General features: G+C 51.0%; 1 long non-coding RNA gene across 2 annotated transcripts; it reads right to left on the bottom strand.

Annotated features, from left to right (window-relative positions):
• Window positions 1-253: 253 nt before the first annotated feature.
• On the bottom strand, window positions 254-5,602 carry LOC128139062 (uncharacterized). Of its 2 annotated transcripts, XR_008234212.1 has the most exons (4): window positions 5,033-5,601; window positions 3,391-3,730; window positions 2,996-3,054; window positions 254-446 (listed from the first exon to the last, which is right to left on the bottom strand). It is a non-coding gene; the product is annotated as an uncharacterized LOC128139062 (long non-coding RNA). The 2 variants fall into 2 exon arrangements; XR_008234211.1 differs by lacking the exon at window positions 3,391-3,730 and having other exon boundaries at window positions 5,033-5,602.
• Between the last annotated feature and the right edge of the window lie 9,606 nt (window positions 5,603-15,208).

Raw genomic sequence — 15,208 nt, 5'->3', positions numbered from 1 at the left:
AGAAGCATAAAGCTTTTATCGTGAAAACAAAGCCCGTTTCTTCTGAACAGCTGAACTCTTACGAACAGTTTCTCCCCTCTCTTAGGACAAAATTATTTTCACGGTATCATTTACTAGTAAGCGCACGGAAACAGAAGATTACATGCTTTCAGGAAGAGGAAATAGACAGAGGGAAGTCAACCTGGCGTAGGCGTAACGTGCTCCAGAACAGACCTTAGTTTTAGTATTCGTATTAAAATATTCCACAGAAAAAATGTGGAAGGAGAGTTGGCACATTCTTAATGTTAACTTTAAAGTCCATACTACAAGTACCTTTGGAAAAATGCAGACACACATCGTAGGCGTACCTTGTACTTGCAGACCACTACGGAATCTTTCCATCTGTCTTGTACTTTCACGGCAGAAGAAAGGGCAACCACGGTGAAATGGTGGCAGCTGACATCCACCTGAGAGAGGGGGAAAAAAAAAACCCCAACAAACAAAAAAACAAAACAAAACAAAACTTTAGCATAAAACTGGGTAGGAATCCAAAGCTGCCTTTTTTTGTGAAGGTTTGTGAAGACAGTACGACTGAGCAGAGCAAAAAGTATTTTTGCATCATCTTCGGTACAGCTGTTGACACAGGCCACTAAAGCTTTTGCATTTTTCAGACAACTGTGCCTTTTTTTTTTTTTTTTTTGACTCATTGGTAACTTTAGTTTCACTAGAACTCCCTTTCCTAGATACACGCAGGTGACAGACATAGAGACCTACATACATTTTCTCAAGCCTTAGTATAGCCAAGACTTCATCACCCTATATGTCCCAAGCCGAGTATTTTTGCTAAAGAGCACAGCAACACATCTGTCCTTGTGAACTGCCTCGTTGCAAAAAAGGAATGATTTTTTCCAGGCCGTTGCTCCAAACGGTCAAGATCTTTTAAAACCGCAGTTGTGCCACCAAACCCGCTCAGGGTCCCTCCTAGCTTTTGACTGCCCTGAGATTTAACAGGCACACGCTCCATTCCATCTTCCAACAGCAAAAATACGTTAACGCTCTCGGACCCAGAGCGCGACCCTACGGATGTCCACACACACACCCCTTGCCGTTTTGATGAGGAGCCACCGAGCATCCCTGCGAGCACAGCTGCACGCGCCAGATCGGTTTCACCTACGCCGCCAGTTACCGGTTTCGGTGAATGTAGTTTCTGACGCTTTAAACCGAAAACCGTATCTCGATGCTTCGCCACAGTAGAAACGACCCATCGCTAGAATGCTACAAAAACGCAGTAACACAAGTTGCAAACCCACAGCAGCAACAGCTCCAGAAATATTTAGACCAGGAACAAGGGAGAAAAATAAAACAGCTTCATCTCACGCACAGGGGAGCGGCAGGCAGAGAAAAGGGTCGGCATTCTGAGCCCTTACAGAAAACGGGCATTCTCCTTCCATTCCTCAGCCCGTCCGTTAAGGTCTCAATACCGCAACGCTACTGCGGCAACGTCGAGAGTAGGGAACAACAGCCCTGCCGCTGGACTTGCCATTGACCCATGCTATTTACGTAGCAGGATGCGTACGCAGAGGGACGCGTTTTGCCACACGCAACCCCGAACTTCCTGAAAGTTTACGTTTACCAAAAAAAGCCATTTGGAACATATTGCCAAACAACATTTGGCAATAAAGCTTTGATGCGTTTGACACACGCAAATTTTTGGTCACTTGCTATTTGCTTCCTGTTGCTGCTGCTGTTCTTCCTTCAGAAATTCTACTTGTAGCCAAGTTATTCACTACTGGTTCAAGCATTTGCCTTCCCGGTATTACCAGCACATTCACAGAGGCAAGTAACTTAATTGCTCTTCTATGATTGTCCAAATGACAATTACAGCCATGAAAGAGAAGGAGAGGTCAGGCAGCAGAAGAGCTCTGCAGGCTGGCACCAGTCAATAATGCACTCTTTAAAAACAAACAACAACAAAACAAAACCGTGACCCTGTATCCTTTTTTTTTTTTTTTTCTTTCAGAGCTCATCCCTGCCTCAGCATTTTGTCTCATCAGAGCATGAAGCGCAGGTGACCCATACCCTGACGACTTTTGCATGTGATGAATGCCTGTTCAGAAATAGTCCAGATCTGCTATTGTCTCAGACTGGTGTCATTTTTATGGTTTTAATCACTCAGATTTTATTTACTCACGCATTTGTGAGGAAACTAATTCACTTTTAGACACTGCCTCTCCTTTTTGGGGGGGGGGGGGGGGGGGGGGGGGGCAGGGGGAATGTGTTAGAGACTGAAAAAAATTACGATTCAGAGCTCCCAACCATGAGAGAGTGGTGGAGAAATCAATGAAAGCAAAGACCAACAGCAGCAACATTAACTGAAAGTTGGCTTTAATTCCGATCACGTACTTAAGCAACTCTCCAAGTCTACGCCTCGGTCCGATGAATGACTAGTCCTTTTTTGGAAGGACAAACTTTTTTACTTAAAAGGCCTAGACTGAAGACTCCGCTGAACGGAATGGGGATTGCGCCATGGGACAACATGCCATCAACACTCTTAATGGGGAAGGAAAAAAAAATCAAATAAAAAAATCAACTTTAAGTACCAGTTTCCATCATGTTTCACTCGTTACATTTCTACTGGCATCTAGGTGCTCAAAAGTGAACTACAGGGACACCACACATTCCTAAACATTCAGTTATACATAAAAAAATAAAAGGCTATTTCCAACTTGCCCATAAAATCCGTATGAACAGAGAGAAGAGAAACACTCGACCCTAAAGAAGCTAACAGGCAGCTCTGAATTTACCAGACATGAATTTTCGTTCTTTCACCTGAAACACAAACATATCAAGGGACCAGTTCAGGAACCGGGCACGATCTGTTACAGCAATTTTTCCATCAGCTCTTCTGCACTAGCAGCAAATTTGCCTTTTCTGTGGGTTTAACGTGGAGCATCTGTAGTGCCCTCGAACTCGCAAGTGTTTCTCTCCGCTCCCCCAGCCCGATACGTGCGATTACCTGAGCAGCAAGCGGAATTAACCACGCAGGATTTTCTTCGTGTGACACGGAAGGTGACACTGGGAAAAGAGGAGACAAAGAAATGAACCTGCTTGTCACACCCAGCCAACGGTGAAAAGACAGGGGAGGATTCTGCCGGAAGGGCTCTGCACCCCAGGAGCTCCCACCGGCCGGTTTCTCTCCCCTTTGCCCGGTACCGAGGGGACGACGACACCTCGCCCGTGCCCCCTCGCGGGGGGGGGGGGGGCTGCCCCAGGAGAGCCGGGGGACCCCCACCTCGCTTCCGCCCGCGGGAACGGACCGGGCGAGACCCTCCACGCAGAGAGAGGAGCGTGGCGTGGATCACATCCCCGAGGGAAGAGGCCGGGCTCCCCGCTGGCAGAAGGACAACTCACCTCCCCGCTGCTCGGAGCCGCTCGCTGCGGACAGCCCTGCCTGCGCCCGGCCACTCTTCGGCCGTGCTGGGAGCGCGGTCCGGCCGACGGATGCTCCAGCGAAAAGACGCTCCAGCTCATCGCGGCTCCTGCTCGTTACAGCCGCAGGTACTTTTGCCTCTGGCTAACGCACGCTCCAGACAGCGGACACCCCGCCTCGTTCCAGCTCCCGCTTGCTACAGTTCTGGCTCACTGAAGCCCCAGCTCCGCACTGAAGCTCCGGCTGATTTCAGCTGCTTCTCCTTACAAGCTCCAGCTATGTGCAACGGCCTGGGCTTTCCATAAGGTTGTATATCAACTGCTGTCAAAACCGGAGCAATAGGATTAAACATCAGAGTTACACACCGTATAAATATTCGTTAGTTTGGGCGATTAATTACTGAACAACTATTCTGAGCAGCGCAGAAAGAAGAGCTGCACTCAAAGAGGGCACGTGGGGTCTGAAAAGCGCCTTTCCCCCCCACAGACCATCGCAGATGTTGAGTTCGGCCGGCTGCGTGCCGGCCTCCCGAACTTCGGCATCCGACACAACCAGACCCCCATCTCCGGGGAGGGTCCACGCGCCCTGCCCACCCCCTGCTTCCCCCCGCAGCTCCCCACACCCTCCCACCCGCCTGCCAAACCAGCCAAGCCGGCTCCCGCTTTTGGCCCCCACGCCGGCTGACTCGGGGCCCGTTTGGGAGCCAAAAAACCCGGCTGCCGAGCCTGTTCTCAAGGCCCAAAAACGCAGGGCCGGACCTCTGTTTCTGGGCCCAAAGCCGCGCAGCTTGGAATGTTTCTGAGCCCCAAAATCAGCCGCGCGAGCCTGTTTTCAAGCCCCAGGAACAGAAAACTCGTTCTCCATTTCAGACCCTGCAGTGTCCACGGGCGACGCCGAGCGTAGCCACCCCACAGCCCTGCACCCCTGGGGCCCCATGCGCAGTTTTGGGGAGTGCTCGGGACCGGCGGAGGGCCTGGCCCCACGCCTCTGCGGGGCAGCCCCAGCACAGGCAGGGCGTCCTTCATGATTGCCGTTTCAGGCTTTATTTCCCCGCCATCACCAGCACAGCCAGGCCCCCACCCCAAACCCCCCAGCCGAAGCACCCCCGCAGGTAGCCGGGCCCAGCCACCTGGAAAACAAGAAAACCAAAGAGGGAACAAGACAGAGAACGTGGGGAAAGGCAAGGAGACGGACACAGAAACAGAGAGAGCGCGAGAGGGATAGGGAGCAGGACAGAGAGATGGAGCAAGAAAGGAAAAAGGGACGGGAGGCAGAACCAAGGGAAAGAGAGACAAGGACGGGGAGCAGGACAAAGGGACGGAAGAGAAAAAAAACAGCGACGGGCTGCAGGACAAAGATGGGGTGGGGGGGAATAGGGAAAGGGAGCAGGACAAGAACACAGAGAGAAAAAGAAAGGTGGGTAGTCAAACGAGAGAGAGAAAGGGGGAGAGGAAGAGGGAGCAGGACAAGAGAATATACAGAAGAGGAAAGATACAGGGAAGCAAAAGAAAAAAAACCAAAAAACCCCCCAAACATCACAGCAGCATGGGAAAGCAAGGGGGCCAGGAGAGAGGGAGGGAGGGACTGGGACGCACAAGAGGAGCGACAGGGCCCAGGACTCACCACAGCTCTCGCTCTTGGAGCTGCCAGGAGACCTTGCCAGCTCAGATGCTTCTTTCTCCTTCTCTCCTCCCTTCCTCTTCTGCAACTCCCGTCGCTTGGCTGTCCTCCACGTAACAGAACACGCGAGTGTCTCACAGCTCTTACGAGATGAGGCCTCCTAGACACGTAGCCTCGCTCGCTCGCTACGTAGCCGTACCCCGCTGCTGGTCGTGCATACAGACCCTGGCGGTCTGACCTGCTGCGGACTACGAGGAGGGATGCTCCCACACCCGGAGAGGCAGGCTCTCTCTTGCCTGCAGCGGGAGGCAGCTGCCAGCCAGACGGCCTTCCGCTTCTTCTTCTTTACCTTTCTGTGGCCTCTCCAGCTTCCGCAGCTCCCGCCCACAGCCAGTAAGCGCTCCGCCTGTCCCTCTGCGCTCCCGCACCGCGAGGAGAGGGAGGCCAGGCAGGGACAGCCCAAGCAAGCCTGAGGCTGCTGCAGTCAACGGCATCCCCAGGGGACGAAAGGACAACCGCACCCACAGCGTGGCCTCTGGGAGAGGGAAAGAGGCAGCAGTGACCGTTATTACCGCAGCTCGACCCTGGCAGGAGCCCCTCATTCCGCAGGGGCTTCCGCAGACGCCACTCGTTCCCCGCGCCGCTGCTAACGGCACCCCCCTTAAGGGAGACTCGAGAACACCGGAGGGCCAGCTTGCTGCCCTCGCGACAGGGCTCGGGGGCTGCCTGCGGCTACAGCGCAGGCTTCAGGGTGTTGCCGAAATCCGGAATAAAACTCCTTAACAACAATGAGAAGTTAAGAAGCAGGCACTCCTTTATTGCAGCGCTGGGCACACGGGGGATCGCTCCACCTATCGTGTGCACCTGTCTTGTCTAACAATACAGTTAAATACACACTTGTTATACATATTCACTAGATTTCCAAGCAAAATATTAATTCCTTTTCAATGATTGGTCTTTTAATCATACCACCTTATTAATATTCTTATGTTAAAACAATCATTGGTCAATTTCACTTAACTCTACTGATTGGAATCCTCGATAAGGGGGTTTCCAAGCAGCAAACTGGTGTCCATGACGGTTTCCTTAGTTTCTTGAAACAAAACATAGAAAGACCAGTAACTTCCTGGTGAGGTTTCTATGGTTAGCTTATTTCAAACTTAACAATACTAAGGTTCCTATAGTCACACATAACACAGTTCCTAAAGTTTCTATGACTACATTTCAAACTTAACACTGCTATACATTATGCTTCACAATTTTCTACTTCTTAATCAAACCAAACTCTTATATAATTGGATTTTAATTTCTTTATCAAAATATTTTCAACAAGGGGAGGGGCTGGAGCTGGGGGCAGCCGCACGGCCCGAGCGGGGCCGGGGGAAGCTCCAGGGGAGCTCTGGCGACTCGGGGAGGCGCCCGCTGGCCGCGCCTGGGGGGTGCCCGCCTCCGTCCCCTCTTCCCTTCTACCGGCTCTCTCTCGGGGAGCTCCCCGGCGCTGCCCTGGCCCGGCTCGCCTCCGGCAGACCGGCAGCCTGCCGCGGCGGCCGCTTCGCAGCTTCCCGTCCCGCCAGCGGGCAGGAGGCACCCCCTACCACCGCCCCCGCCGGAGGGGATCGCTCGCCTCACCCGCGGTCCCGGCGCTCGCCCGCTGCCGCCGAGACCCGCGCGCCGCCACGCTGCTCCCGGGGACCGCGCATGCGCCGGAGGGGCCGGAGCGCGAACGCCGGGCTGCCCCACGCGCAGGACGGCGCATGCGCCCGGGAGGGCTGGTCGGGGAGCGGGCGCAGCGGGAAGCCCGCGGGAAACCACGCGAAACCGGCAACGCTCCTGAGTCGGACCTGGTCGCACTCCGGGGGCCGCGGCGGCAGCAGCGAGGACTACGCCGCGCCAGAGAGCCACGCGGCTGCCCGGCCGCCGAGTCCGCGGAAACTACAGCTCCCGGCATGCCCCGAGGGGACGCCGCTTCCGTTTCCGCCCACCCCCACGCCGGCGCAGCCGCAGTCCCCGCCGAGCCCCCAGCGCCGCTCCGGGCAGCTCCGGTGCGCTCCCGCCGCCCGGCTCCGGCCAGCCCCCGCCGCCGGCTCCGGCACGGCACCCCCCGCCCGGCTCCGGGCAGCGCCCCCGCCGCTCCGGCACGGCGCGGCCCCCCCCCGCCCGGCTCCGAGCAGCGCCCGCCGCCGCCGCTCCGCCACGGCGCAGCCCCGCTGCCGCTCCGTGCGTCCAACACGGACCCCGCCGTCCTCCTCGGCGCTTTCCCCGGGACCCACCGGGCGATTGCGCAGCCCCGCCACGGGGCCCGGTGCTCCTAGCCCCCCTGTGAGCCCCCAGGGCCCCGCCCCCCCCCCCCGGCCTCGGCACAGGCGGCCCCCACCTCCCCCGGGCCACCCCCGCCTGGGACGGTCGCGGTCCGAGGGGCGCCCGGCCCCGCTCACCTTCTCCCGAGGGGCAGCCGCAGCCCGGCCACCGCTCCGCTCCTGCCTGGGCTCCCACCGGCCCCGCCGCGGCCCCTCCCCCGGCAGCCCCCCCTTTAAAGGGAGGGGCCGTCGCCATCAGCCTCACTGCCCCCACCTGGGGCTCCTCCAGCCCCGGCCCGCAGCTGGAGCCCAGCAGGAACAGGGGGGGCATGGCCCGACCCCCCCCAGCGCCTCATCTGCTCTTCCCCTGGGCTCCTTCACGGCCCCTCGCCCCGTGCAAAGGGAGCGCAAACGCAGCCCGGAGGGCAACGGGGACGGACGGCCAGTGTTTATTCGGTCAGTTGTGCACCTAACGAGTCCTGCCAGCGAGTCTGCTCCGGGGCTCGGGGCACCCCCCGACGCTCCCCCTGCCCCTGGGATACCTCGCTCGTCGGTCCGTCGGGGAACACACGGTCGGTCGGCTGGCTCCTGGAGCGATGGGCTGCTGGGCAGAGGCGAAGGCTGCCAAAAACGAGGAGCAGGACACTAGAAGAGAGGAGGAAAGCGGCAGCTGGCTGGACAGTGGGGGTTGTCGTGGTTTAACCCCAGCCAGCAACTAAACACCACGCAGCCGCTCACTCACTCCCCCCCACCCAGTGGGATGGGGGAGAAAATCGGGAAAAGAAGCAAAACCCGTGGGTTGAGATAAGAACGGTTTAATAGAACAGAAAAGAAGAAACTAATAATGATAACACTAATAAAATGACAGCAGCAATAATGAAAGGATTGGAATGTACAAATGATGCACAGTGCAATTGCTCACCACCCGCCGACCGACACCCAGCCAGTCCCGGAGGGGCGATTCCCCGCCCCCACTCCCCAGTTCCTATACTAGATGGGACGTCCCATGGTATGGAATACCCTGTTGGCCAGTTTGGGTCAGGTGCCCTGGCTCTGTCCTGTGCCAAATTCTTGTGCCCCTCCAGCTTTCTCGCTGGCTGGGCATGAGAAGCTGAAAAATCCTTGACTTTAGTCTAAACACTACTGAGCAACAACTGAAAACATCAGTGTTATCAACATTCTTCGCATACTGAACTCAAAACATAGCACCGTACCAGCTACTAGGAAGACAGTTAACTCTATCCCAGCTGAAACCAGGACAGGGTGTAGCGAGAAAGCACGAGGCAGGTAATGGGACATGGAGAGAAAGACAGGTACAGGAAAAATGACAGAGGCACGGCAAGAGGGAAGACAAAAGGGAGTAGGACAGAGACGGAGAAAGAAGCAGCAGGGACTGAAGCAGCAGGGACCGAGGAAGAGAGGCAGAAAGAGGGAGAGGGAGCGGGGCAGATAAAGAGCAGGGCAGGGAGCAGGATGGAGAAAAAAAACTGGGATGGGCAGCACAACAGAGAGGGATTAAATAGAACGGGGCAGGGAGCAGGACAGAGGGATACAGTGAGAAACGATGGGACAGGGAGCAGGACAAATTGGGGCAGGGAGAAGGACAGAGCAACAGAGGGAAAGAGGGGCAGGGAGCAGGACGCTGGGACAGAATGAGAAAAAGAGGGGCAGTGAGCAGGACAGTGGTAGAGAGATGAGAAGGACAGAGAGAGAAAGAGGGAGACGAGAACAGAAAGGTAATGACCGGCAGGGTGGAGGGTGGGGTGAGAGAGAAAGACGGGGGCAGGGAGCAGGGGTGAGAGAAGGAGAAAGAGGGATGGGGAGTAGGACAGAGGATTATAAAGAGAAAAGTAAGACAAGGGAGAAGGACTAAGGAGCAGAGACAGGTACAGTGGAAAGGACAATTAGATGGAGGAAGAAATAGGGTTAGGGTGCAGGACAAAAGGACAGACAGAGAAAAAGGAGAGGAAGAAGGAAAGAAGGATAAAGATGGGGACAGGGAGTGGGATACATGGAGAGAGAAGAAGTAAGCCACAGAATAGCGAAGAGGGATTGAGTAACATATAGAGAGGTGCAGATTGGGACAAAGATGGAGAAGGTAAAAACAATGGGCTGGAGGACCTGCTTCTGACAACCTGTCACACTCCTGATGTCACTTCCATGGCCTCAAAAATGGGACATGGCACAGGATGGAGGAATGGGGGAGTGAAAGAACAGGCACAGGGAACTTTTTAAAAAGAAAAAAAAATAGAAAACAAGAGAGACCAAAATAGTGATGGGGAATGGGATAGGGATGGGGAGCAGGACAGAACGAGAGAGGAACGAGAGAGACAGGACACTGGACAGAAAGTGAGAGGGAAAAAGAGACAGAATGCTGGATATAGCACAGCATGTTAAGGTATGTATGGGCACCCAGAACACAGAATTGGTCTTGAATCTGGTCCATGGTGGAGAGAAAGCCTTGACTGCTTTGGTTGTCTGGATTTTTCAAATCAACTGCGAACCTAAGTTAAGTCCCATGCCTGTGCCATGAAAAGGGGAAAGAGGTTTCTACGTTATGTATAACAGGTTTATCTTCTATACAAGTATTAATACATTGCCTTCCCCTGCTGTGTTTCTTGGGTATTGTACAGTATTTTCACCAGTCATGAATAAATGCATTTGAAGAGTTTGTACTATTACTGACTTCAGGTATTTTTGGTTTGAAAGAAAACCAAGAAAACACCGTCCTGGAGGTGATTCCATTTTAATAGTCTCTGAATTTCCAGTATTTGAAAGGAAAAATAACGGGGTAAATGCAGGAGTATGCAGCTATTACCAACACTGAACAGTTAATAATTACTTGTTATTTTTCCTACCCTTTAGATGCATTTAAGGCATCCAAACCCTGAAGAACAGCAGCATTAGGCACTGATTAACATATGGCAAACTTGAGGGTGAATGTGAAAAAAACCCAAACAAATTTCAAAAAATATTAATAACTCAGGAGTGGAAGGTGTACCTTAAAAAGAAATCAAAAGAGCAGAGATCAGGCAGAGGGTTTCATTCCTGCTTTTGCTTTCATTGCAGTGCCTAAATGCACATTCAAGGTCCCAGGTCAGGGGAAAAGCTGTACCCCTCTGGAGAGACATAAGGGGACCCCTTTGGAGCCAAGTAACTACATCCCTCCTGCACTGCAGAAAGCACCCTGGGAGGATGAACAGGGAGCCCTTTGCACACCAATCCTCACTGGCAGGGGTCGTGACCAGCAAGAGACTAATGGATGGCTTCCCTGCCAAAATTTCATGAAGCTTGTAAAAGAAACAAACATGTAGTGCTTGCCTCCCCAATCCATGCCTCACAGAGTGAGCAGTGTAAGTACAGAGAAAGATGCCATGACAGCATGGAATAACATACGAAAAACACAAATGGTATGGGAAAGACTCTAGCAAAGCTGCTGGTTTGCCCTGCCACCCCTTTGAAGCTTGGCTTCCCTGCTTGTACACACTCCAGCGAACTCTGATGGGAGAAGCAGTTTGACTTATCAACCCTGGCAAGGCGCCTTTCCCCATGTAATAAAACTGATGCTTGGATTGCCATGTCTCCATTCTGTTGGGTAACAATGGGCTGGTCACTGGTAGCTATAATTCTGCAGAGAAAAAACAAGATTAAAAAACTGACAGAAGAGAGGGAAGTAACAGCTCCATAGTAAAGTAGACAGGAAAGCTATATACCTATTACTGGGTATATTCCTTATTCTAACAGAGTCCTTTGTTTGGTATTTGAACACAAGCTGTGACTTTCTTATTATCACATTAGAAAGGGTAGAAGAGGGGAGAAAAGGTGGGGAGAAGGGGAGGAGAGGCAAAGGGAAAAAGAGGGAGAGGGAGAAGAGAAGGCAAATATTTTCTGAGACATACAGAGGGTAAAGGTGATTGTATAGACTGTATCAGAGCAGGCAGAGCAGTGTGCCTATAATCCTGGTAAGGAAAAAACACATTTCATTTAACAAATGTGGATTTAACATGAAACATCAGGAAAACCTGTTACTTTGCCCAAGTACACAAAACTAATACAAGGAGAATGACACCCAAAGCTATGGAAAGGAAAGCCTTTATGACGATGCTAGTGGAAGAGTCAAAGGAAGTTTCCCTGGGCCTGCAAGTTCCCACACAGGCCTTGAACAGGGATAGAGAGTTGCTTCATGGCAGTGGAATGGACTGCTAACCTAATGTATTCAGTGTAAAATAGATATTCAAGTCTATTCAAATCTATTACTGTTGCCTACAGCCCATAGCACTACCATGATCCACACAATAATTTCTGCGCTACCCTTTTATGTATTATGATCTTCTACACTAACAGGAATATATAGACAGGTATAGCTATAGATATAGATAGAGTTCTAGACAAAGATACAGGTACAGATAGATATATACACACATATCTATCTCCATATGTACCATGTGGATCCCTCCAGCACCTGGGCTCAGACACTCAGTCTGCCCAGTAGCTGCTCCTGGATCCCAGTCTCCCCAGTTGCTGGCATCTGGACATACAAGTCCCCAGGGCTGCGGCCCCACTCCAGTTGCTGGGACAGATCATCATGTACACACACCCCCCCCCCGGCCAGGACTCCCCTCGTCCCTCCGATAGCCAGCTCCTCCTGTGGTCTCACCCTTAGAGAACCCCTTGCTCCCAGGCCATTTCACCTATTCACCAGCTGGTCCATTTTGACCTTTGCTAACGATCACATGCTCACTCGCACTTGCTCCAGCCACTGCACCACAGACACAGGGGCCTCCAACCTGTGGTGTGGCTCCTCACACACGTGCACAGAGAAGAGAGCCCTCACCCAGGACAGAGCTGGGGGGGGAATTGAAGAAGCAGATGGGACAGACTGTGGTGATCAGGGCAGGGCCTGGCCAGGCAAGCATACTGACCAGCGAACTGTTTACACGGGACCGGCTCTTTTTATCCCCTTACCCCTCTGTTTTCCCACACTTGTTCCTTCCCAAATCACCTAGCTCCATCCCTTTGCCCACTCTTGGTTCCTCCCCTGGACATCCTGTAATAAGCCTTGTGCAATCTCAAGCTGCTCTTCCCCTGCATCCATAATGTGTCCCACACCCCTAGGCAGCGACCCCCCCTCAGTCGGAAAAGTGCTCCAGGTTTGACTCATCTTCACGGGTTTCACACCTGGACAAGGGCTCTCTGGGGACAGCCCAGGCAGTGGCCCCCAGAGGGGTCCCTTCCTCCAAGCCCCTAATTTGGTTTCCTGGTCTGACACTGTGCCCCTGTGCTCCTTTAGGCTTGGGGAAAATGGGCCTTTGATGGGCTGAGGGCAGTAGCCAGGACAGGGCATTATTTGGGCTCTTCTGCCTGTCACTGTGTCTCTCTCCTCCTTTGTGGGTGTATAGATGAGCTTCCATCACATAGCCAAACAACTGTCACAGAAGCCACAAAGGAACTGAGGTACTTGGGTATTTAACAACCATCATTAACTCAAATTTTATTCACAGATAGTTTATACTTAATTTTTGTTATCCATCATTGTCCTCTATTTTTAATAGCTCTTTTCATTGTTTGACCATTGAAATGGCTATAACAACAATCATGGCATCTCACACATTTTGTTTTGCCGGCTAAATGAACTGAGCTCATCTGTTGTCATATTTTCCATTTCCTTAGTAGATCTTCTCTGTACCTGTCATAGCTTCAATTAAATCTATTCCATCCCCCAAGCTATCATCACTCCACCTACCTCTGCAGTTATCGCACCATTTCTTTCATTGCTTTTCAATGCATGCACTTTTTGCTGTTGTTACTTGAGGTTCTTTTTCTGCTCCAGCTTCTGTCATTGCTCTCACCCAAGTCTCTTCTTAGCTAAAGCTCACAGCACTGCTCCATCTTTATCCTTCTTACACAGACTGGACACATTTCATCGTCCTTGACATATTATCTGACCTTGCATTTCCTGGCTGAATCATCAATTCCTATGTAATTGCTCCTTTTCCATATGCCTTTCTGGGTATCTCTTTGCAGAAATGATCTTCTTCCTTCATGTGATGCATCTCCATGGGTCTCGGGCCTCAATTCTCTTTTTGATTTTTCCATGATCTCTGTGTGATCTCATATGCAAACAGATTCAGTGGACTAAAGTAAATCAATGCTGATGACTCACAGATGAACCAAACTACTTCAGGTTGGCTGAAACCAAATTCTCAGGCCCTAACATTTCCTCTTTGATACTGATTTGAGTGCCTTACATCTAAAACCAAGCTTTCTATTTCCTCACTCCCAACTTCTCCAAATAAGTCCTTTCTTACTTGTGTTAAATAACACTACCACTTCTCTGACCTCCAATGAGAGAGATGCCATAGTGTCCTCAGGTAATACATTTGCAGTGTTTCATTATTACAAAGCTTTTATCCAAACATCACTGTGACTTGCCCTGTTCACTGGGAAAAATGGGGTTTATTCTCCTCCTCTTTGCATCATCTCCTTATATGCTTGAAGACCAGAGGGGGCATATCCCCATCCTTCTACTAGACTTAGCTTCTACAGTACACCTGGAGACCTGGCACATCCTCTACCTATTGCCCTTTTCTCATTCAGTGTCATACATTCAGCTTCTAAGTCTAATAAGCCTTAAAATATAATCTCTATGGACAGTCTTTGGGTTTGGGGTTTTGTTGCCTTTTTTTTTTTTTCCCTCATGCTGTGCTTTTGCTCTCACTATCCCCAAAACAAAACCACTAGCCCCCTGAAAGCGGTTGTATTTTTTTTATAACTCCTTGCATGTTATAAATTATATTCATCCCATGTCTTAAGAATCTTGATAAGAATTGGCAAATAATACTCTGAGCCTATTGCTTATCATCATGAATTATCTTGGGGGAGCTGGGTCAGATTACGGCCCTGTCTGCCCAGTATGGTGCTTCCGGCAGTAGTTGGGAGGAGATGCTGACAGCAGGAATGTAAGAACTGAGCACATACAGGTGATAACTCCACTGAAACCTCTCCAGATTAGGAACTTTTCTAGGACAAAGGTTTTATCTGCGTCTTTCAGTTTAACAGCCACTGACGGAGTCTCATTTCATGAAGTAATTCCAAAACCATTTGGAATTCATTCAAGTTTTTGGCCTCTACACCATCCTCTGCCTATGAACTCTAATTTTGCCCTGTATGAGAAAATGCTTTATTTCTTTGTTTTAAAATGCTGCCCAGATCATTTTATTCAATGTCTCCTACCTCTTTTGTTAAGGGGAATACGAATAAGCATTTCTGTTTGCTTTCTCAACACCATTCACAACCTTAAATGGTGCCATCACCTATCCCCATGTCTTTGAGAAGCCATTTCTTTCAGAAGCTAAGGAATCAGAATCTATTTAATCTCTCATTATTCAGAAACTCTGACTTGTACTTCATAACCATTGTTTTTCCCTGACTTTTTCTAACCGTACTTTATCCTTTTCAAGATGGCAGCATCAGAAGGGCATGAATTCTCTAAAAATGGCTTCACAGTGGACTTACACAATGCAAAACAGTGTTTTCTGCAATGTTAATCACTTGTATACTCCTGGCTTTCTGTAGTCTCTCGGTTTTTTGTTCCATGTTTGAAGTGTTCAGTGCCATTAAGTCCTGCTAGATGACTGTATAATATATATAATATAGACACACTATTACTACTACTACTAATAAAGATTCAGAGACTCCAGCCATGCTTCCCTGAGAAAACATTCTAAAAGTTAAATAATTTTCTAGCTTCAGCTTCCAGTCATTGGTTTTGCTGTTCTTCAGTCTGATAGATTAAAGAATCCTCTCCACTAGGATACAGAGACAATGCACTTCTGCACTTCTAATCTGAAATCTCCTTAACTATGTAAGAGGATAGTGCTGC

This window comes from Harpia harpyja, chromosome 2, assembly GCF_026419915.1.
Source record: "Harpia harpyja isolate bHarHar1 chromosome 2, bHarHar1 primary haplotype, whole genome shotgun sequence".
NCBI classification, from domain to species: Eukaryota; Metazoa; Chordata; class Aves; order Accipitriformes; family Accipitridae; genus Harpia; species Harpia harpyja.
This window is presented reverse-complemented; position numbering and strand designations above follow the sequence as displayed.